Here is a 23,548-nt window from a genome sequence, read left to right on the forward strand (position 1 = left end):
AATGTTGTTTATTGGTCCAGTGGTGAGGATTTTTGTTTTCTTTACATTGAGATGCAATCCATACAGAAGGCTGTGCTCTTTGATCTTCATCAGTACGTATTTTAAGTCCTCTTCATTAAGTGTTTTAAGCTCTTCTACTTGCAGGTGGTACAAATCGCTCATTGCCTCACTGCTAACCAGAAGTATTGTGTTCTAATCCACCTAGAAGTCTGCCTTATATCAACTCTTAATCCTAAAATTTCATCTTCCAAATCATGTAAATTAAGCATGGTGAGAATAAGGATGTATTCCATCCTGGGGGGAAGATTCCTTTCCATCTCTGGATCTGTGAAATCTTGAATGTTAGTTATCTGTTTTCCAAAGTTTGATGGTTCTACAAACACAGGGTAGACATGATAAGTAGGAGAAACAATAGGACCAAGTGAGTCCACAACCCAACAAAACAAATTACATTAGCTCTCAAGATTTGAAAATCATCCTCTGTCGCTAAGACTTTCTAAGCAATGGCCCTGCCTTCCAAACTCTGGGCATTGGCCACACTCTCTGGATTCTGGGGGAAGACCTTTCAGCCTTGAGAACCAGCCCCACTGGGCCAACAAATCTGTTTCCATTGACTTTTGTGACCCCATTCTCCAACTCCATGAGCCCAGTCACAGACGCTTGTTCTCTTGGTCCTGGGGCAAAGCAGCCCTGTCCCTCACTTTAGGCTGAGGTCTCATCCTCTTGGCTCACCTGAATGGCAGCCCCACCTTTCAACATCAAAGTGGTGGCGTCCTATGCAGCAGTGACTCCACCCTTGAAAATCCAGGAGGACGTGCCCCCACCCTTTGAGATCCTTTGAGATCATGACTCCACACTTTGAAACTGCAGGCTGTGCTCCTTCCAAAAGGTCTGCTGATCTTGGAATTGCTCCAGGTATGATGCTTTTTCTTTTTCTTTTTCTTTTTTTTTTGAAAGACAACAGGTGTTTGCATCCAACTAGCTCCATTGTCCTGTTTCCTGCCTGAGGAATTCCTAGAGGCAGGCGGTGTTACCTTCATTTCATCCCATCTCTGTCCACTTCATCTAAGCTGCTGGCTTTTCTGCTGTGGGACTTGGTTAGATCCAACAGTAGTTTTCTCAACAAAACGTGACGGAGCTACTTCTTAGGTGAAAGTTCTAGAACATGGGTCCTTGGTTTGTCTAACATGTAAACTTCCACTCAGGAGGGCCAGGACTCAGGGGTCTGCATTTCATTAGCTGCCCCTGATGGTTTTACAGAGCTCTCCCCTCCTACATGGTATACCCAGTAGCCTCTTGTAGCATGTGGAAATGGACTGATTCTTCTAACAATCACCCTGAAAGGAGGATTTGTAGCAATCTAAAAATGTGGAAGGAAAAAATATCGTGACTTTGAAAATAAAATGTCCTGCTAGGCTAACATCCCTTCCCACCCCCAAACAAAACAATCCAAACACCTGCCATTGAGTTGATTCTTACTGATAGCAACCCTAATAGGGAAGAGTTGTTGTTATTGCTAAGTGCCACCGAGTTGGCTCCAACTCAGAGTCACCCTGTATTGGGTTTCCAAGGAGTGGCTGGTGAGTTTGAACCGCTGACCTTGTGTTTCAAACCGACCTTGCAGTCAAGTGCTTATCCTACACCACTACACCAGGACTCCATAGGACATAGTAGAACTGCCCAATAGGGTTTCCAAGGCTATAAATCCTTCCAGAAGCAGACTACCACATCTGTCTCCTGAGGAGAAGCTAGTGGGTTCAAACCCACGGAACCTTTGCTTCATGATCAAGTGCTTTAACCATGGCATCACCAGGACTCCTTAATGTCTTTCACTGGCCTTGTTATACTTAAAGCTGAGGCAGATGCAGATATTCCTGGCATGAGCAACAATCACAGTTTGTTGTTAAGTGCTGTCAAGTCGGTTCCGAATCATAGCGACCCTGTATAGGGTTTCCAAGGAGTGACTGGTGAGCTTGAACTGCCAACCTTGAGGGTCAAACCAACTTTGCAGTCCAGTGCATTAACCCACAGTGCCACACAGTTTATTAAAAATTCATATTTTCATTTAAATACCCATGAAACTATTATACCATTATTAAAGCATCATGCTGGTATTGTGTAGCTACTTTATAATATCAACTCCAGAGGGAGAACATTACAATGAATCTGAGCAGGAAACCAGAATCCCAAGACCTGGGGACTTGTCTTACAAACAACACTCAAATCATAGTCTCAAATGACTAATGAACTCCTGCCTTCAGGCTAACAGCTGCCTCTTAGATTTCTAAACATGACAAAACCCACCATCTACTTGGATTCACCATAATAATAATTTACACACAATGAGGTACTGGCCTGGCAACACTGGGAAGAGGAGGTGGTGAGAGAGGAATTAGTTAGAGATCAGAAATGTGGGACCAGAGACGCCAACTCAACCGTAGTTCCACTCCCACATACCTCAGGTCACCATGGGATCGACTTCACGGCAACTGAAACTGCCTGATTCATGAAGTAATGAGAAGTGTCTTTTCATTGGTGGCAGTAGAACCAATCCCTGGGCCATGGATCAAAACAATCAAAGAAAAAAACAGAAAACAAACTCATTGCCACTGAGTTGATTCCAACTTATAGCAACCCTACATAGGGATTCTGAGACTGTCTGGGTTTGAACTTGCAGTTAGGAGCCCAATGGCTAACCCACAGTATTACAGCAAGTTTAAACAAAAAGTTTATTCCAGTCTAAGGAGCTGCCTACACCCCATCCCATATTAAGCTTGGCCTGGGCACTCCCTTAACAATTAAATATAGTCATTACATCATAAATGTTATCAAAATCTTGCTACATCTAGTTTTTGTAACTCTTACCTTAGTCCCGGTGTGGTGCTTCAGGATAAGCACTGGACTGCTTGCTTCCCACAAAGTTGATGGTTCATACCCACCAGCCACTTCTCAGAAACCCTACACAGGGTCTCTATGAGTCAGAACCAACTCAACAGCACTTAACAACAACAGCCTTAGTCTAGCAAATCCATTGTTGTTGTTGTTGTTGTTAAGTGCCGTCGAGTCGGTTCCGACCCATAGCGACCCTTGTACAGGGTTTCCGAGGGTGTAAATCTTTACAGGGGTAGAAAGCCTCATCTTTCTCCCGCGGAGCGGCTGGTAGTTTCGAACCGCTGACCTTAAGGTTCGCAGCCCGATTCGTAACCACTACGCTACCAGAGATCCATAGCAACTATGAAACATCAGAAATTTCTTTAAAAGTACCAGCTCACAGAGCCACCACACATATCAAACAAGACCCGTAACTGACAAATTACAACCCAGGCACCGAATCCCACCCACTGGTCAAATCTGGTCTGCTACCAATTTTGGTTAAAGTTTTATTGAACACAGCCATGCCCATTCACTCACACACGGTCTCTTCTGGCTGCTTTCATGTTCCATTCACAGAGCTGAGGTGCTGTGACCGAGGCCTATGACCAGCAAAGCCTAGCATATGTGACATCTGCCCTTTCCCAGAAACAGTAGCTGACTCCTGGGCTAGGCAGTGGTCCCAGCTAAGACTCAGCCTGGACTGTAATGACAGGCCCAGTTTCTGTGCCCAGGGCCCTGAGAGAAGTTCTTTGGGTCCTTCACAGCCACCCATGCAACCTACCCGGGTTAGCGCCTTGATCCCCCTTCTACCAGTGTACCCACCAAGAGACCCAAAGGAAACTCATAAGTAAATAAAATGCTTCGCCTCTTAGCCCTCAGAATGTAGACCCTGCCATTGAGTACTGTGTATACATCTGGGCATTTGCTATAATGTTGTTTGCTTACCATAAGAGCAACAGTGCAGAACTAGGGACCTATTGAGACACACAGAAATGAAAAGTTTCTCTCAGGAGGGTCTGCTGAGGAAATACACTCAGATTGTTTGTGTTGTAGTGCAGGGACCAGCTGGGCACCCTTACATATGTTTTCAGCAGAGTTTAAGCAAGCCCGGGCCCCTCTAAGCTTCATGGGATGGCCCACCAGGAGGTCTCTGTACACAAAGGACCATAAAGCTTCAGAAGAACTTCACAGATGAGAGGGAAATGGTCCAAAGGTTGGGTCAGTATGACCAGAAGGTGTAGCACTGTAGGGTAAGCACTGTACTGCTAATGTGAGGTCGGCGGTTTAGACCTACCCGTTGCTCTCAGAAACCCTATACAGGGTTGCTATGAGTCTGAACATGAGAAGGTTTATCAGCTAATGACGAGACTATGGAACACACCAGTCAGATCTGCAACTGGTCACAGGGATGATGAAGGGCCAGGCAGTGATTGTTTACTTCATTGTACATGGGGTTGCCACGAGTCAGGGACCAATGGGACAGCAGTAGACAACAACAACAACATGAGAGATGGGAGCACTGAGCTCTGGCAGTGGGTGCAGTGCCTTGGAGGCCGTGTCTGGGGGCAACACTTACAGCCAGACCTCAAGTGGGGCCAGCGCCTTGGGGATGGCATGCAGCTGCCACTCAGGGACTCTAGCACCCCTACCCAGAGGCACACTCTTCAGCACTACCCTGGGAGGCATCAGATCATCTATGATCAGAAATTCCTGATGGAGTGTTAGAAACTCACCTGGGGCCAAAAGACCCACCTCCGGGACCTGCCCAACATTCCAGAGGTCATGAGCCCTGCCATTGAGGAGCCCCCCATGGGAGGTAGGCAGAGCCACCCACATGCAATGTGGAAAACGAGCCAGCCACTGGTGCAGAGTCACAGTTTGAGATGAAATGGACCAGCCATTGGAGTCAGCAGTGTCTATGGGCCCCTCAGGTCCTTCTCCAGGGGACTTCTTGGAAGAAGAATCACACCAAACAGATTTTATGAATGTCATACCCTGGGCAGGCATTGGATGTGTGCGGTGGGCCACTCAGTGCACCTGCTTCCCTTCCCCTGAGCGAACACCATCAGATCCCTCCATGTGCCCTGGGGAAGTGACTCATGAACACACCCTTGCAGTCCAGGGGCCAGAAGTGGACACAAGGAGCCCCTGTCAATGAGGGTTGTGTTTTTTTAGCCCCATCCTCTGTGGGTGCCCCTTTCATAGGTTGGTATGCAGTGGGAAAATATCTATAACACTCCCTCTCCCAGAGAGGAAATACAATTACTTTCACGCTGGAGTCAGAGCAACAACAATGAGAAGGTATGTGTGGTTCTGTGCAACATGGACTCTGTAAATCTCGCTCCTCACTAACTCCAACCTCCACAGTCTGGTGTCTGAGTCCTGATTCAAGGGGTTGTGAAATATACATGATCTATTTCATCAAAGTCTCCACAGGACTATGAGAACATAAGGCAGTAACTCTTCAGGATTTCTGTTAAAAGAAGAATGCCATAAACAAGAAAAAGACACAGATGGCCCACTCCAAGAAGATGCTTCCACAGTATAAAACCAATAAAGGATTAATGTCTAGAGTAAACAAAGAGCTTCTTAAAAGTATCTTTTTTTAAAAAGAACATAAATAAGTAGTTCACAGAAAAGGAAACACCAAGAGCCAAGAAGTATGTGCAGAGGTGCTAAACATCATTCAAAATGGAGAGGAAAGTTACGGGCATCAGAATAGCAGTGCTTAGAAGGATGCTGTGTCACTGGAGAGGATGGGGGAGACCACCCAGAGCTGTGTTTTGCTGTCAGACATGGGAATGAGGGCAGTGTCAGGGAACAAAGCCTGGAAGGGCACATGGAACTATGTCTGTCACTTGGGGTTCATTCTCTTCTGTCTGCCTTAGGGGGGGACATGTATAGGGGGTTCATTGAGCTCATGGAGGGAATGCTATTACTAGAGGAGGGGTTAAGTAAAATGGGTGGCACACACAATGGAGAAGCACTGCTGAAAAAAGCAACAGACTAGATGAATGGATGGCAATAGGAACAGATCACAAGTATTGTTGTTGATGTCAGTGTTGGGGCCCCGGACCCCATGCTCAATGGAACGAACCACTGCCCAGTACTTCACCATCCTCATGATCAGCTGCTGATCAGACTACTGTGACCTGTACCCCATTGCCATCTAGCTGATTCCATCTCATAGCAACCCTAAAGGACAGAGTAGAACTGTCCCATCAGGCCTTGCTTGCTGAAAGTAAAGAAAACTTAAAATACTTACTGATGAAGATCAAAGAGCACAGCCTTCAGTATGGATTGCATCTCAGTGCAAAGAAAACAAAAATCCTTACCACTGGACCAATAAACAACATTCTTATCAATGGAGAAAAGATTGAAGTTGTCAAGGACTTCATTTTTCTTGGATCAACCATCAACTCTCATGGAAGCATCAGTCAAGAAATCAAATGACGTATTGCATTAGATAAATCTGCAGCATAAGACCTTTTGAAAGTGTTGAGGAGCAAAGATGTCAGCTTGAGGACTAAGGTGTGCCTGACCCAAGCTATGGTATTTTCAGTAACCTCATATGCATGTGAAAGCTGCACAGTGATTAAGGAAGACCATAGAAGAATTGATGCTTTTGAGTTATGGTATTGAGGAGAATATTGAAAGTGCCATGGGCTGCCAAAAGAACCAATAGATCTGTGTTGGAACAAAGTGCAGCCAGAGTGCTCCTTGGAGGCCAGGATGGCCAAACTTCGTCTCTCATACTTCAGACGTATTGTCAGGAGGGACCAAACCCTGGAGAAGGATATCATGTTTGGTAAGGTGGAGGGTCAGAAAAAAAGAGGAAGACCCCCAGTGAGATGGATTGGAAAAATGGCAGCATCAATGGACTCAAGAGTGAGGTTAGCCCAGGACCGGGCAGTGTTTTGTTCTGTTGTGTATATGGTCAGTATGAGTCGGTACTGACTCAATGGTACCTAACAACAACAACAACAACATAATATCTAAGGAGTCCTGGTGTGATGCTGTGGGTTAACGTGGTTTACTGCAACTCGGTTACAATCACAAGGTCAGTGGTTCAAACTCATCAGTCACTCCTTGGAAACCCTACACAGCGTCACAATGGGTCAGAACTGACTTGACAGCACTTAACAACAACAACAATATAATCTCTAAGTGTCTTATGAGCATGCATTATTAAAATCCTTCAGAAACGTTCACAGGTCAGGACTGACTCCATGGCAATGGATTTGGGTGTTTCGTTGTTCTTTTAGGGGCATATTCAGGAAAAGCAAACTCCACAGAGTTTACTGGTTGTAAAGGAACATAATCATTGGTTTTGTTACACTCTGGAACACTCTGAAGCCATCCCGCCTCTCATTGGAGTCTATCTGTTCTGAAGTAGGATATAACTCCAGGATCCTAGAAAGAGAGGATTTCACTGTCTCTTCTTGAATGAGCTCAGCTCCTTGGTCAGGCCACATAAGGAGACTCTGGAGACAAATGTGAAGCAAAAGTAGGACTCGAGTGAGGAAACCTGAGGCTTTAGCATTTCAGTCCAGCCGAGCCTGAGGAGATAACAACTCTGTAAGTAGAAGGTACGATTTAGTAAGCTATCTAAAAGACTGCCACAGTTCCTGAAGGAGCCTTCAACAGTAGACTGAGGGAGATACTTTATATAAATTCAGCAAGAATTAGGACCTGCATTTGTGAAAACTGACTGAGGTGCAAACTTTGTTCTTGTTGTACACTGTTGAGTCAATTTCAACTCATACTGATACAATGTGACAGAGTAGAACAGCCACACAGGGTGTTCAGGGCTATAATCTCTATGCAGTCCTGGTGTGGCACTGTGGGTTAATGCACTGGACTGCAAAATTGGTTTGTACCTCAAGGTTGGTGGCTCAAGCTCACCAGTCACTCCTTGGAAACCCTATACAGGGTCACTATGAGTAGGAAGCAACTTGACAGCACTTAACAACAACAACAATCTTTATGAAGCAAACGCTCACATTGTTCTCCCAACGTTGGGTGATTAAAACACTTTTCAGGAATGTTTCAGGATTAAAAACAATAATGGCAGTCTGATTGACTACTACAAGAACAAGTAAGTTTTTCACTGGGGAATCATCAAGGCAAACAATCAAGTCCTCTCAGGACAAACCCCCTTTAAGACTGAAACTCAAAGGGAATACATGAGCAGTCATGTAATCTTGCTGGTGACCACGTTGGTCTACCGGTATTTGGAAGTAGGGGAAAAACATCAATGAAGCTCTGAGCTAAGTCAGACCACGTTCAATAAACTCCCATCAACCTGGATCATGACCTGGTTGGCCAGCAGTATAGTGAGATCGGGGAATTCCTGAGCCCATGAACAGGGACATAGTTACAGAGGACTAGAGTGGAGAGTGAAGTGTCTAACGTATATGAAGTGAGGGGAGATGCACAAGAATGCCCATACTTGCAGATAGTACCCATGTGCCTGAACTTCAATGGCTGGATAATCAGAACTCGACTAGAGGAAGAAAAGAAGAGGGGGAAAAAAAGTAATCGACTACAATTTGATTAACTTGTCCTATACTTATAGATGTAGTACCTTAAAAGAGGGAACAAGTCTTTACAGCAAGTATCATTCCCACCCCCTCTGTACACAGGGTTGACAGGGATGTGCAAGTTAGACATGAGCTACCCAAAATGCGGGGGGAGGGGTGTGTGTAACAAAGGCACGAAGTGACTGGCTTACAAGTTTTCATAAGGGAACTTAGTTTCAGAGGGCGTGGGGGAAAGTAGAATCTCCACAGAGTAGTTTCCAACCTGTCTAGACGGAACTGGTGAAAGGAGATGGGGATAAGACTCTTGTGGTTCAATAGTTAATAATTGTTATCAGGACTGATTATGAGTGCTGCAAATGTAGACATTTTGTAACAAAAGAAGGGGAGTGGTTGATCTTGCAGTCAAGGGGCAGAGGACCCTGGGACTATCAAGGGAGAAGAGCAGAATGTGGGACCCTACCCAGAGAAGCCGTGACACCAGAGATGGAGGCAGAGACAATGACGTGGAGAGATGGAGTGGTTGGGGACTCTAGACTAAAGAAGGGAGAGGTTGTGCTCTGGTGGCCGGGGAACTGGTGTAGAGGGTATACTGTTTGGTTGTTTGAATGGTTATATATTCCTGAATGCTTCAGTGTACATCCAAAACAAACAAACAAACAAACAAACAAAACAGAGGGATTGGAAGCAAATGATGTTGAATGGAAGCATTGAAATGAAACGAACTATGATAGGATGAGTGTAAAGCTGATGTTCTCCCATGTAAACTATCACTCAATTCTCAATAAAAACAAAAAAAAAAAAAAAAAGTACCAAGGGCTGTTGAAAGAAGAAACAGATCTGTGTTGGAAAAAGTACAGCCAGAGTGCTCCTGGGAGGCCAGGATGGCCAGACTTCATCTTTCATACTTCAGACATATTGTCAGGAGGGACCACTTACTGGAGAAGGATATCATGTTTGGTAGGGTGGAGGGTCAGAGAAAAAGAGGAAGACCTCCAGCCAGATGGATTGGCAAAGTGGCAGCAGCAATGGGCTCAAATGTAGCAATGATTGTGAGGTTGGCAGTGTTTTGTTCTGTTGTGCACAGGGTCACTATGAGTTAGTATCGATTTGGTGACATCTAACAACAACAACAATCTTTTTTTTTTTCTTTTGTCTTTTTTTTTAGCTTTTACAAATAAAAATTTATTTTTTCACAGTTTAGGAGACTAGAAGTTCAATATCAGGATATCAGCAGTAGGGAAAGACTTTCTCTCTGTTGGTACTTAGGACAGGTCCTGTTTCTTAAGAGTTCTAGGTTTTGGCTTCGTGCTGATCTTCGTGAGGTATTGCCTCTATTTTCTCCATTCTCTGCTTCTCTTGCTTGGTTGTTTCATCTCTTTTATTTCTCAAAGGTGACCGATTTAATACACTTTCAACATGAACCATGGCTTATTAACATAAAAAGGAAAATCAATTCATACAATGTCTGGAGATAGAGATGTGTGGTAACATTGTCATTGTGTCTCTCTGTTCTATGTATACACTTAAGATAATTTCTCCTTGTGTTGATTTTTGCTTTTAGAACATATGTTCTACTCATGTGGTAGACAAGATGGTACTGATTCCTCAATGCTTACCTGATCACTGGTACCATCATCCCTAGAAATTTGGCAGTGGTTATGTGCCGTGGAGTCAGTTCTGACTCATAGCAACCCTGTACAGGGTTTCCGAGGCTAAATATCTTTATGGGAACAGAAAGCCTCATGTTTCTCCCACTGAACTGCTGGTAGTCTCAAACTGCTGACCTTGATGTTAACAGCCCAACTCATAACCATTATGCTACCAGAGCTCCTTAGAATTATAAGTTTCAGTAAATAACCCAAAGTTTTCATTGACTGGTAGCAACATCAATCTTCACAGAAGCACACTGTCACATCTTTTTCCCCACAGAGGGGCTGATCTTAGTGAGTGCTTAACCACTGAGTCACCAGGGGTCCTGTTGTGATTCATAGGAGATGCCAAGAGAATTGTATTCAATGGGAAAAGTGGAGAAGGTCACTCGAGTTCTTAGCACAGTATTCAAATCAGTTGAAGATACACACACACACAACAGCAAGAAGAACACATATGGTTCATTTAGACTCTCTTCTAATTTGGGTTGTTTTAAGGTGAGGCTGAGACAGGATCCCATAGCAGAAGGGAATTGAGGGAAGCAGAACATGGGAGGGGAAGGAGGTCAGCAAGGATCTGACCTTGGGCTTGGGCAAAGTCTAGAAAGATCCACGGGGAGCTCCGGGGCATCGATCAGAGCTTTGTCTCCACCTTAAGGAAATCTGTGCTCGTATCAGACAGCCACTGTCATGGGCTGTCTTGACCCAAATCAAACCACCAAACCCACTGAGTCAATCCAACTCACAGTAGGTGGATGGGACAGAGTACAACTGCATCCGGTTTCCAAGGCTGTTGTCTTTATGAAAGTGGACCACCTCATCTTTCTCCCACAGAGCAACCAGTGGGTTCCAACAGCTAACCATTCAGTGTTTAAGCATTTAACCACTACACCACCAGGGCCCCTCCTGTCCATACCCAGGGACCTCACTTCCACCAAGAAAGAAGATCCAAGAACGGAACGTGTCCTTTGGACCCTGGATCCCTGCTCTGAGAACTCCCTAGACCCAGAGGAAGACTTTTGCCAAGATACATTGAGATCTCCAAGACTCACAGATGTTGAAAGGTGACAAGGACCTTCCCCAGAGAGAGAAAGCCTTCCCTAGAGCTGGCCCCCTGAATTCAGACATAAAACTTTCTAAACTATGAGAGCCAAAAAAAAAAAAGAAGAAGAAGAAGAAGAAGAAGTAAGAATGTGATTAGCTCTACCTCTGAGTCTCAAGTCCCTTCTGGAAAACTGTTATGTAATAGAGAGAATAGGATGCATGGCAGGGATGAGAAGGATGAACACCCTGCCACCTGCTGGCCAACAGAGCACAAACGCAATATGCTGGTGAGAGCTGGTGGCTCTGGACCACATTTGCAGAGGAACAAAGAACCAGAGGGTTCAAATGCCTCTCTGAACAGTAGCATATCTGTAGCATGAAAATAGACCCTTGAGTAAGCACAACACCAAAAACAGACAAGAGTGCAAAGGTTCCTCTGTGCCGCCGACACTGGAAAGGCCAGTGAGATGAGATGCTGGCGAGGGGCTGCGTCTGCTGAAGGGAAGTGAGTCTGGGGACCACACACAGCCAGGGGCTGGCACCTCAAAGGACGAAAAGAGGGTCTGGTGCAAATGTAGGTAGCTGTGCAGTGGAGGGAAGGATTCAACGTTGGAGTGTGTGTCAGGATGGGGCTGTCTCTTTGTATTGGAAGCTGCTGGTACTGCTGCAGGGGGCTCTGTCCTGCCCAGGTTCAAAGGAAAGCACTGTGATCATGCATACACACATACATGCACACAGATGAACACATTGACACACATGCACAATCACACACACACACACACACACGAGAATGTCCCATCCTCATTCTGTGCTATCCTTTGACTCTTGTGACTAGCAGAATGGCTTGGAGACCCCTACATCTCATGGCTATCTTCTAATAACCTGGATGTCAGACTTCTGCCCATAGATGCTCAGCCTTCAGACCTGAGACATAGGCCAAGGCATTGGCCCAGGAACCAAATTGGCTTTCTCCTCTCCCCACAATCTCAAAAATCCAACATGCAAACTAATTTCTACAAACCTTTCCTGGCCTGCCTGCCTTCTTGGGCCCTCAGTCCTGGTCAAACAGTGACTGAATTCCTTATACCAGAGATTCTCAGGGCATGAACATCAATCAGATCATCAGCCATAGCGACAACAACACCTGAGTGCCTATTAGTGGTTGTTTTTGTTGTTGACTCCGACCCATAGCAACCCTATATAGGATATCCGAGGAGAAGCTGGTGAGCTTGAACCACTGACCTTGCAGTTCAAATGGCTTTTCAGTCTGGTGCATTAACCCACAGCGCCACATCTATGAATATGCTTAAACCCACTGAATTGCAAAATTTGAATGAGTGAAGTGTTTGGAATGTGAATTCAGTCTCAATGAAGCAGTTTAAGGGAACATTGGTGCTGCTGTATGATACGCATTGGACTGTTAACCACCAAGTCAGCAGTTCAAATCCACTAGCCCCTCAGCAGGAGAAAGATGAGGCTTTCTGCTCCCAGGAAGATTTATAGCTTTACAATGAGTTGATGGGCCTGAGGACTCAGAACCATAGTCTCAGGAGACACCATGGTCAGTAAGAATAACATAGTCCTCAAAGACAATGTTCTACACACTGTTTGGGTGAGTAGAGTCTGGGATTTTGAAAGGTCCTGAGTGGCTGTCTAAGGTGCTAGTGGTCTCTCCATATGTGGACAAAAGAAGAGTGATGAGAACTTAAGATGCTTAGAATTAATTAGTCCAGTGGACTTGGAACACATGAACACCAGTCTCCATGACTCTGAGACTAGAAGAACTGAGTGCCTGGCTAGCACTACCAGTTGCCCTGAAAGGGATCACATTATAGGGTCCTGGATGCTGTTGTTGTGAAAATCCATCAAGTCCGTTCCGAACTATGTTGTTGTTGTTGTTGTTACTAGGTGTCATCGAGTCGGTACTGACCCATAGTAACCCTATGCACAACAGAATGAAACACTGCCTCATCCTGGCCCAACTTCATAACTGTTGCTACGCTTAAGCCCATTGATGCTGCCACACTGCCGATCCATCTCACTGGGGTCTTCCTCTTTTTCTCTGACCCTCCACCTTGCCAAACATGATATCCTTCTCCAGGGTTTGGTCCCTCCTGACAATACGTCTGAAGTATGAGAGACGAAGTTTGGCCATCCTGGCCTCCAAGGAGCACTCTGGCTGCACTTCCTCCAACACAGATCTGTTGGTTCTTTTGGCAGTCCATGGCACTTTCAATATTCTCCTCCAACACCGCAACTCAAATACATCAATTCTTCTTTGGTCTTCCTTATTCACTGTCCAGCTTTCGCACACGTACGAGGTTATTGAAAATACCATGGCTTGGGTCAGATGCACCTTAGTCCTCAAGCTGACATCTTTGCTCTTTAAACACTTTAAAAATATCTTGTCCAGCAGATTTGCCTAATGCAATATGTCATTTGATTTCTTGACTGCTGCTTCCATGAGTGTTGATGGTTGATCCAAGAATGAAGACCTTGACAACTTCAATCCTTTCTCTGTTGATAAGAATGTTGTTTATTAATCCCATAAGTGATCCTGTATAGGGAGTTCCAAGGAGCAGCTGACCTTGTAGTTCAAGGGTCTTGGATAGAGTGGGGAAAATGTGGAACACAGCTCTAAATTATTTTAAAGAAAATAAAAACGGGCTTACTGGAGGAATCTGAAAATGTGGCCCTTGACCACCCTCAGGTCTTGAAAGGAAAGGGGGGAGGGCAGGTGGAGAAGACAACTATACTAGTAAGGTACACTCACCATGGAATGGTCAACCATTCAAATGAAAAGAGCAACATTTTCCTAAGAATAGAGTTGAGAAGGTTCTCGGGAAGGTGGGTGGAATGCAAATAGAACCACAGGGAGGAAGCAGGGTAACTGTTGTTGCAGAGAAGGGATTGTAATCACTGAGATGAAACAAAGTGTATAATCTGTTGAATGTAAGGCTGTGGATCTTGTCTGTAAACTTCACTCCATTCACAATAAAAGATTAAAAAAAAAAAAAAGATTTACAGCCTCAGAAACCTTTACAAGGGCACTATGCATCTGAATTGAAGCCACCAGCACTTAACAACAAGATCACTGTTTAAAAAAAAACAAACAAACAAAAAAGAAAAACAGTGGTCACACTGGGAGAGAGATAAAATTTGGCTGCTCAGCGGAGGTCCCTGGAGCCATCAAGTGAGAGTTCAGGGACCCTGCCCAGAGAAACAGTGACATCAGAGATGGAGGCAGAGAGGATGATGTGGAAAGATGGAACAGCTGCGGACTCTGGACTCAGGGAGGGAGAGGGGCTGTGTGCTGAAAGCTGGGGGGCAGGCTTGCAAGGTGTACCCTTTAGTTGTTTGATGATGCATGGAGGGGACTGTAATCAATACAATGAAACAAAGTACAGTCAGATGAATGTAAAGATAATGTTCTCCTATGTAAACTAGCACATAATTCACAATAAAACACTTTTTTAAAAAATCCGGCTGCTCAGATGCCAAAGGATCAGCTGAAGCGGCAGCCCAATGACAGGGTTATCGGGTTATCATGGCTGGAAGGAAAGCCACAGTGCTCACAGAGCCAGTGTTAATGCTGTGAAAAGTGACCACAGATGTTTTCCTTCTCAAAAACCCTTCCTTTTGACCTCCCTGCGCCTCCACTTCTAACAGAAGACCACAGCCAAGGCCCAGGGCTGTAGGAGAGAGCTAGTCCCAGAGAAACAGCCAGAACAAATCATCAGGCTCTTGACGGAGCTCTCTGCCAAAGTGAAGAGAAAGGGGCCTTCCTGGGTGGAGGCTGCCGAGTTCACAGAGAGAAGAGCAAGCAAGGTAAGGGGAGGGGAGGTGAGAGTGAGGGTCAAACTTCTGTGGGTTGGGGGCCCAGAGAGCAGAGAGCACCACTTTGGAACGGGAGGAGGAGGAGGAGACTGCCTCTCTGAGGATGCTGGGCACCTGTTGTTGTTGTTGTTGTTGTTAAGTGCCTTCAAGTTAATGTCAACTCACAGGAGCAGCTGGTGGGTTTGAACTGCCAACCTTGTGGTTCGCACCCAGTCCAGAGCTGACCCCACAGCACTATACCAGCTACCTTGGTGGCACTGACATGGGCTGGAGTAGCCATGCCTAGGTGACCCTAGCCCTGTCCCCAACTCCTCCACTGGGGATTCATGAAGGGCAGGGCTGGATCTCCAGAAACTGGGCTAAGAGCTGGCAGGAGCAGAGGTAACAGGCTCTACCAGACCCAACAGGTCAACGTGACCAAAGGTCAGCTCCCAGACCAGACACTTTGCTGTCCTGCTCCCACTTCCTAAAACTTTGAACACCTCTGAGGGGTGGAGAAAAGGGGCTGAAGGGTTTGGAACCCCGAGTTCACTGACTATTTCCCCAAAAGATACAGTGTTTAAAATCAGGACTGGCAGAATTGCCTGGAATTGGCAAGATTAAGTTTTCTAGCATACACAGAAATGAGGAATTGTGAGCTAAATTAAGCTCAATTATAAAACAATAAAGAAAGTTATATTTCTGCACACCGGAGTTTTATGATTGTGGAATTTGTACCCACCACACAAGAACTGTAATTGCAATTCAAGACATTATGTGATATATGCCATGTGAATTATAGAAGGAAAGTGTTTTATGGCCTCGACAAGGGGAAAAGCGTGTCGGCCGGAGTTTTAGAGGCTGTCTCTGCTGGCAGCTCAAGTTCTCCATCTTACAGATTACCTGACACCTCTTCTCAAACCCAGCTTCCCAGACCTGCGTTCGTTATGATGGTTTCTGCTGCGTGTGACAAAAACCTGAGCTCAAACTAACTTAAGGAAAAGCAGAGAACTACATCTGCTCATAACCCCGAACAGTCTGGAGATAGCCCTTGCCTCTTCAGGTATGGCTTGATGCAGCCCTTACATGATCTCTCAGCTCTATGTCTGTAGTGTTGGACCCACTCAGGTGCTCACAAGGTATCTTACGTCAGCAGGTAAAGGAAGTAAGAGTCCTAGGTAGTTCACACAAAAGCGAGGAATGGCAGACATCTCCTCAGCTGTGATAGGCAATGTTTGGGTCATGTGACCATTAGAAAACCACTAGGGTCAGAAGGATGGAATGTGCTGATTGGCTTACATGGAGTCATCTTTACCCACAATGCATCATTGGAGAATGGCGGAGCGCTGTTGGAATGTGCTGACTCGTTTAAACTTTCTTGCTATTGTTAAGTGCTGTCTAGTCAGTTCCAACCCATGGTGACACTATGCACAACAGAACAAAACACTGCCCAGTCCTGTGCCATCCTCAAAATTACTGCTACACTTGAGCCCATTGTTGCTGCCACTGTGCCAATCCATCTCATTGGGGGTCTCCCTCTTTCTCTCTACACCTCCACTTTACCGAGCATGGTGTCTTTCTCCAGGGACTGGCTCCTCCTGATAATATGTCCAAAGTATGAGAGATGAAGTCTGGCTACGTTTGCTTCTAAGGAGCTTTCTTTGTGGCTGTATGTCTTCCAACACAAATTTGAATGTTCTTCTGGCAATTCATGGTACTTTTAATATTCTTCTCCAACGCCATAATTCAAATGCATCAATTCTAAACACAGAATCAGCTTTACCCACAATGCATCTTTAGAGAATGACAGAGAGGAAGCTGGTGGCTGAATTGAGTCTCATCTTTCGACTTTCATTTATAGAGAGAATAAATTCTCTTTCTGCTTAAGCAGACTGCACTGAATTTTAGTCAATTGAACCTGAAATAATCCTGATGTACCACATTGACATAGCACATATATTGAGTCTCTCGTGATGAAAATCCAAATTCCCAGGGAAAAAAAGAATCCTATTTGCTCATTTCTGGTCAGCTGGCTATAACTGGTCCATGTGACTGTGACCAGAGAATTTTACAATTCCATGACAGCAGAAGCACCCCCAGGAACAGTTTTTCTCAATGTGTCCAATGCTTCGACATTTTCCTGATCATTTCTGTACTGAGGGTACAAAGAGGTATTCTACCTCCTTGATTTAAATCCTAGTGTGTTGACGTAACTTACTACGTGGGAGATGAAGAATACAATGCACTATATTATTGGAATATCTCCACTAACATAAATTGCAGTTCGGTTATTTTTTGTAAGGTTGCAATGTGTGACTCGGATTCATCTGCTGGTTGCCCACTGGTGTCCCAGGCTGCGGGATCCTCCTTCTGGATGCCAAAACTTCTTAGTTAGCACCAAATGGAATCCCCATACGTTCAGCCAAATACATCTCAGAGAGGAACAACTTGTCTTCACTGCAGGTACCGTGGGGGATGTGTAGGCAGTCTCCTGTATCTAACTCTCCCAGTACCTGGCTAGTATGAGTCGTTTTCCTTTCAATGACCAAATGCCAAGTACACTTAACTCTGAACAAACATGGAACTCCTTCAGCAGAAGTCTTTCTAGGTTGAACAGTCATTCAGGGAACTAGGAGAAAGAAGGGTATCTTTTGGCTGGTCCTGTGTTGATACACATCTATTCTTATGCACTTGGAGAAGTTTTTCTCAAACACAGCTTGCTTTTAAAGGTTATTTACATCATCAACATGCATTCAGATTTGCAAATCAATGAGGATGGTGGAAGTACTAATGTAAACAGAGAACAGGTGCAGGGAGCTGTGAGTGATAACCGCAAGCAAGTGACTGCACAGTATTGGATGACAAATGGAAAGAGGAGAAAATGGCACTGGAGAAAGCACTGTTTGCACCCAGTTACCATGTGGATCAGCCAGGGTCAATCAGAGAAGCAGAGCCGCAACCTAAGCCCATTGCCGCTGAATCAATCTCAACTCGTAGCAACACTCTAAGTATAGGATAAAATTGCCCGAGCTTTCCAAAGCTATAAATCCTTACAGAAGCAGACTGCTATATCTTCCTTCTGCAGAGCAACTGTTGGATTAGAAGGATTTGAACTGCCAGCCTTTTGGTTAACAACCAAGCGATTTAACCACTCGTCTCCTTATAAGCAGAGCCCAGAAGTCTTATATAAATACATACTTTTCTGTGTATGTGTGTGCACTATAAAAGTTACGTATTATGTGATGTAGTATATAAATATCAAATAGTATAATGCATATGTAATATATAATAATCATATTGTTGTTAATGGCTGTCATTTGACACCAAACTCATAGCAACAACACACAGTGAAACAAGATGTTGCTCAGGCCCGTGCCATGACCATAATTGGTGGTGGATAGGGCTATTGTGAACCACAGGGTTTTTATTGACTGAGTTTTGGAAGTAGATCACCAGGCTTTTCTTCCTCATCTACCTCAGTCTGGAAGCGCCACTGAAACTTTTGCTACATCATAGGAACACACAATCTTCCACGGACAGCTTGATGGAGGCTGCACATTCAGGAGCATTGACTGGGAATTGAGCCTGGATTTCCCATATAGAAGGCAAGCATGTCTCCACTGTCTCACCAAGAGCCCTGAGTAGTCATATTCTACATAACAGGGACGCAGTCTTGCTCAGTTGTGGGAGCTGGCTAAGCAGTCTCTGTAAGGCTGTTGTCTTTGTCTCTGATGCTGGAGAATGGAGTCCATAGGCTAAACGTCAGGAAAAGAAGATGATTATAAAATAGGAGAGCAAGAACAAACTGATGCCTCTGGCCATGGGCTGGAGCCCATCACGTGCTGGTTTTGTTGCCTCTACCCCTAATAATATGGGTGATAGCCACACCCATTAATGGCATGGGTGGCTGGAGAAGCTGGCTCCTTCATCATCGAGTTAACCATCCACTGGTCCAGGAGAAGGAGATGTCGAAGGAGGATCCAGAGAAAGTAGAGCAGATATAGGTCCACAGACATCTCATGCCAATGAGCCAACACAAAATGGCTGTGGCTTTGCTACCACTAACCTCCTTCCCACCAAAAAAAAAAAATCCCACAAGAATCTGTCTTACGCCCCACCCACAATCCCCAGAAACGTGAAGGAAATGGAATTCTGAGGAATGTGGTTGAGCCTAGCTAAGGTGATACATTATAAACCATCCCACTTTGGCTGCGAAGTAAATCATCCCAACACTGAATGATGTGGAAGACCATTTGTCATGCTCATGTGTTTGATGGGTCAGGAATCTGGACAAGGAAAGGGCAGCCATGGTTTATCTCTGCTCCACAATATCTGGGAACTCAACAGAAAGACTTGCAGCCCAGAGGATGGAGGAATGTGTGGGCTGTTCACTCACACATTCCATCAGTGCTTGGTGCTGGCTGGAGGGCCCAGTTCCTAACTTTGTGGGCCTCTCCTTGTTGTCTTCCTCATACTACATTGGTCATGATCCAACGCCAAGCAGCTGAGACAGAAAGAGAGAGCCAGGTAGAACCTTAATTTTTTTTACAACCTTACCTTAAAGGTCATGTCTACCATTTTATATTGATTGGAACAGTCACAAGTCTCACCTACAAGCTCAATGACAAGAAACAGACACCACCTTCCAGTGGAAACATTGTCAATTACATTGTAATCAGAGTATACAGGAGAACATATGTATGTTGCTTTTAAGTGCTGTTGAGTCAGTTCCAACTCATAGTCACTCTGTATAGGGTTTCCAAGGAGCAGCTGGTGAGTTTGAACCACTGCCCTTGCGGTTCAAATGACCTTGTGGTCCAGTGTTTATCCTACAGCACCACACCAGGACATCAATGTATATATAACACAAGTAAATATCATTAAAAAAAAAAAGAAAGAAAAGAAAAATGTGAATGTTTGAAGAGACTCTGAAACTTGCTCTTGAACATAGAGAATGAAATGAAGAAGTAAAAGAGCTGGACAGACCATTTCAAAGGACAGCTCAGGAAGACAAAGTCAAATATTATAATGAAATATGCAAGGACCTGAAGATAGAACCCTAAAAGGGAAGAACATGCTCAGCATTTCTCAAGCTGAAAGAACTGCAGAAAAAATTCAAGGCTCAGGTTGCAATACTGAAGGATTCTGTGGGCAAATACTGAATGATGCAGGAAACAATGAGTGAAGCTGGAAGGAATACAGAGTCATTGTAGCAAAAATAATTGGTCAATGTTCATTCATTTCAAGAGGTACCATATGATCAAAATCCAATAGACTAAAGGAAGAAGATATTGGCAAAAAGAAAACCTCCAGGAATTATGGAATACAAATTGAAATGTTTCCACAAATTGATACGGTACTGGAGGTGCTCTTTTATCTATGCCAAAGTTTTGGAAAACTGATCACTGATTGGGAGAGATCCATATTTGTGTTGTATTGCTTTTTCTTTAGCAATACAACACAAATATGCTTTTCCTTAGCACTTAGCAAGTGCTAAGAAAAACCCAGCATGACTCCCAACCCTGGAGTGCCAGCAAACACCCCTCCATGAGTGATGGTGGCTATTATCATCAAGTAATCAAAACTAATGGACCTGGTGTAGCACTGTAGGAGAAGCGCTGGACTGCCAGTTTGGTTTGAATGGCAAGGGTTGGTGGTTCAAACTCACTAGCTGCTTCTCAGAAACCCTATACTTAACAACAACAACAATTATCAAAACCATCTTGTAATTCATGGGAAAATTGTCAAGCCACCTAGTTAAGTATAATGAAATATTTGGAGGCAAATCTAGAGTATTGGAAAATTACGTCCAACAAGGCAATTCTTGAGTCACTAGCAGCAGGCTAGAAAGAAATACGAAGTAAAGTTTATACGTTAATTTTAAAAGATTTTTAGAGGTACATTTTCCTGTGGTCAGCAAAAATAGCAATTTCCTTCATAAATGGAAAAGAAAAAGCCATCATCTGTCACCAGCTTACCGATGGTAATTGAATTCTTAGCTTGTGCACACTCTTGAAAATGGAGGTTGAAGTCCATCTATTAGCTGTTAAAATGTGGACCTGTGTATGGTTTCTTGTTCACAAAACTATTAAATCCTTCAATTGGTGGCTGCTTCTGTGAATTATTGATTAGCTATGAATTTAACTGGATTTTGGGGATAAAATGCAGAATTCTAATCCATAGAAGCTTAAACAATTTATAAAAACATTTATAATGTCCAGTCTTAATTTCCCCCCATCATACCCTGGGCTTGTCCACATTTACTTTATTAAGAATGTGAATTCCAGTTTTCAAAGTATTAAAAATGGCTTCTGGCCCTATCAAAGTGACAAATGCTTTCCAAGCAAGTACAAAGACTGAGCAAAAAAGTTTAGAGGAAATGAAAAGATACGAGATACAGGTAGTCCCTGATTTATGACATATTCAAGTTATAGTAAACAGCACTTAATGACTGTCCATGTTTTTGTCTTTTTTGTATATCTTACGGTTAGTAAAAGAGACAGAATATTTTCTTCCACTGGGTGATTTGTTGTGGTTGTTATTCTTGGAACCCTGATGATACGTTGTTAAGTGATGCTCTGACGTAAAGATTGGTGATCCTAACCTGCTATCCGCTCCAAGGGAGAAACACGTGGTAGTTTGCTTCAGTAAACATTTTAACCTTTGTAAGGCACTCTGGTAGCATAGTGGTAATGATCAGGCTGCTAATCTCAAGGTCAGCAGTTCAAAACTACAAGCGGTTCTGCGGGGAAAAGATGAGGCTTTCTGCTCCTGTAATGATGTGCAGCCTCAGAAACCCTATACAGGGTCCCTATGATTCGGAACTGACTCCATGACACATAACCACCACCACCAAAGCCTATGGTACAATTATACTGTGTCATGTTGTTGTTGATAGGTGACATTGAGTCAGTTACAACTCAGAGTACCCTATGCACAACAGAACACTGCCCCGTCATGCGCCATCCTCACGATTGTTGCTATGTTTGAGTCCATTGTTGCTGCTACTGCATCAATCCATCTCTTTGGGTTCCTTCCTCTTTTTCAGTGAACTTTCACTGTACCAAGCATGGTGCCATTCTCCAGGAATTGGTCCCTCCTGACAACATGTCCAAAGTACAAGAGATGAAGTCTCACCATCCTCACTTCTAAGAAGCATTCTGGCTGTACTTTTTCCAAGACAGTTTTGTTTGTTCTTGGGATAATCCATGGTGTTCTTAATATTCTTTTCCAAGGATTGCCAGCAACTTCTAGAAGCTGAACAAGACATAAAAGGACTTCCCCCAAGAGTCAGAGGACTGAATTCAGACTTCTAACCTCTTGACCACCGCTCACTCATCTGTCAGTGTGTCGTACTGTTGTGATTTGCATGTTGTTCTGATGCTGACAGTTATGCCCCAAATATCAACAGGGTCACCCATGGTGGACAGGTTCAATGGAGCTTCCAGACCCAGACAGATTAGAAAGAAGGATATGCAGACTAGTTCTTTCTGAATGCTAAGCCATTTATAAAACTATATTCTTTAATAGCAGTGGAACATCATCAGCTATAGTACCAGAAGATGAAAATATTATGAATAGCAGCAGAAAATCATCATATATAGTGCCAAAAGATGAGCCCTTCAGGTTGGAAGGCACAAGAAATATGACTAAGCTGCCTCTTCAATGTAGAGTTGACCATAATGACATGAATGGAGTGAACCTTTCAAACCTTTATTTGCTGATGGGGCACAACTCAGAATGAGGAGAAATAGCTGTAAACATCCATTAATAACTGGAACCTGGAATGCATTAGATATGAATCTAGGATAATTTGAAATTGTCAAAAATCAAATAGAACACGTAAAGATTGATATCCTAGACATTAGTGATGTTGATATGGACTTGTATTGGCCGTTTCGAATCTGACAATCATATGGTTATTATGCTAGGAATGACAAAATGAAAAGTAATGCTGTAGCATTCATTATCAAAAACAACATCTAAAGATCTATCTCAAAGCACAATGTTATCTGTTAGAAGATAATATTCATATGCCTACAAGGGATACTAATTAATACCACAATTATTCAAATTTACACACCAAGCACTAAAGCCAATGCTGATGAAATTGAAAACTTCTAGCAACTTCTTCTGTCTGAAATTTATCAAAGATGTGATCAAGATTCATTGATAGTTACTGATGATTGGGTAGCATTGATAGTTCCTGGAAGGTTGGAAATAAAGAGGAATGATCAGTAGTTGGAAAATATGGCCTCGGTGCTATAAATGGTGCTGGAGATTGCCTGATAAAATTCTTCAAAACCAATAATTTGTTCATTTCAAATATCTTTTTTAATAGCATAAGAGATGACTAAACACATAGACCTCACCAAATGGAATACACAGGAATCAAATTGACTACATCTGTCGGAAGAGTCTGTGAAAAAGTTCAATATAATCAGTCAAAACAAGGCCAGTGGTTAACTGCGGAACAGACCATCAATTACTCAAATGTAGTTCAGGCTGAAGAAAATAAAAACAAGTTTGTGAGAGCCAAAATATGATCTTGAACATATCCCAATTGAATTTAGAAACCATCTCAAGAATAGATTTTATGTATTAGACACTAAGGACCAAAGA

This window comes from Chrysochloris asiatica, unplaced genomic scaffold (assembly GCF_000296735.1).
Source record: "Chrysochloris asiatica unplaced genomic scaffold, ChrAsi1.0 scaffold00358, whole genome shotgun sequence".
In the NCBI taxonomy this organism is placed as follows: Eukaryota; Metazoa; Chordata; class Mammalia; order Afrosoricida; family Chrysochloridae; genus Chrysochloris; species Chrysochloris asiatica.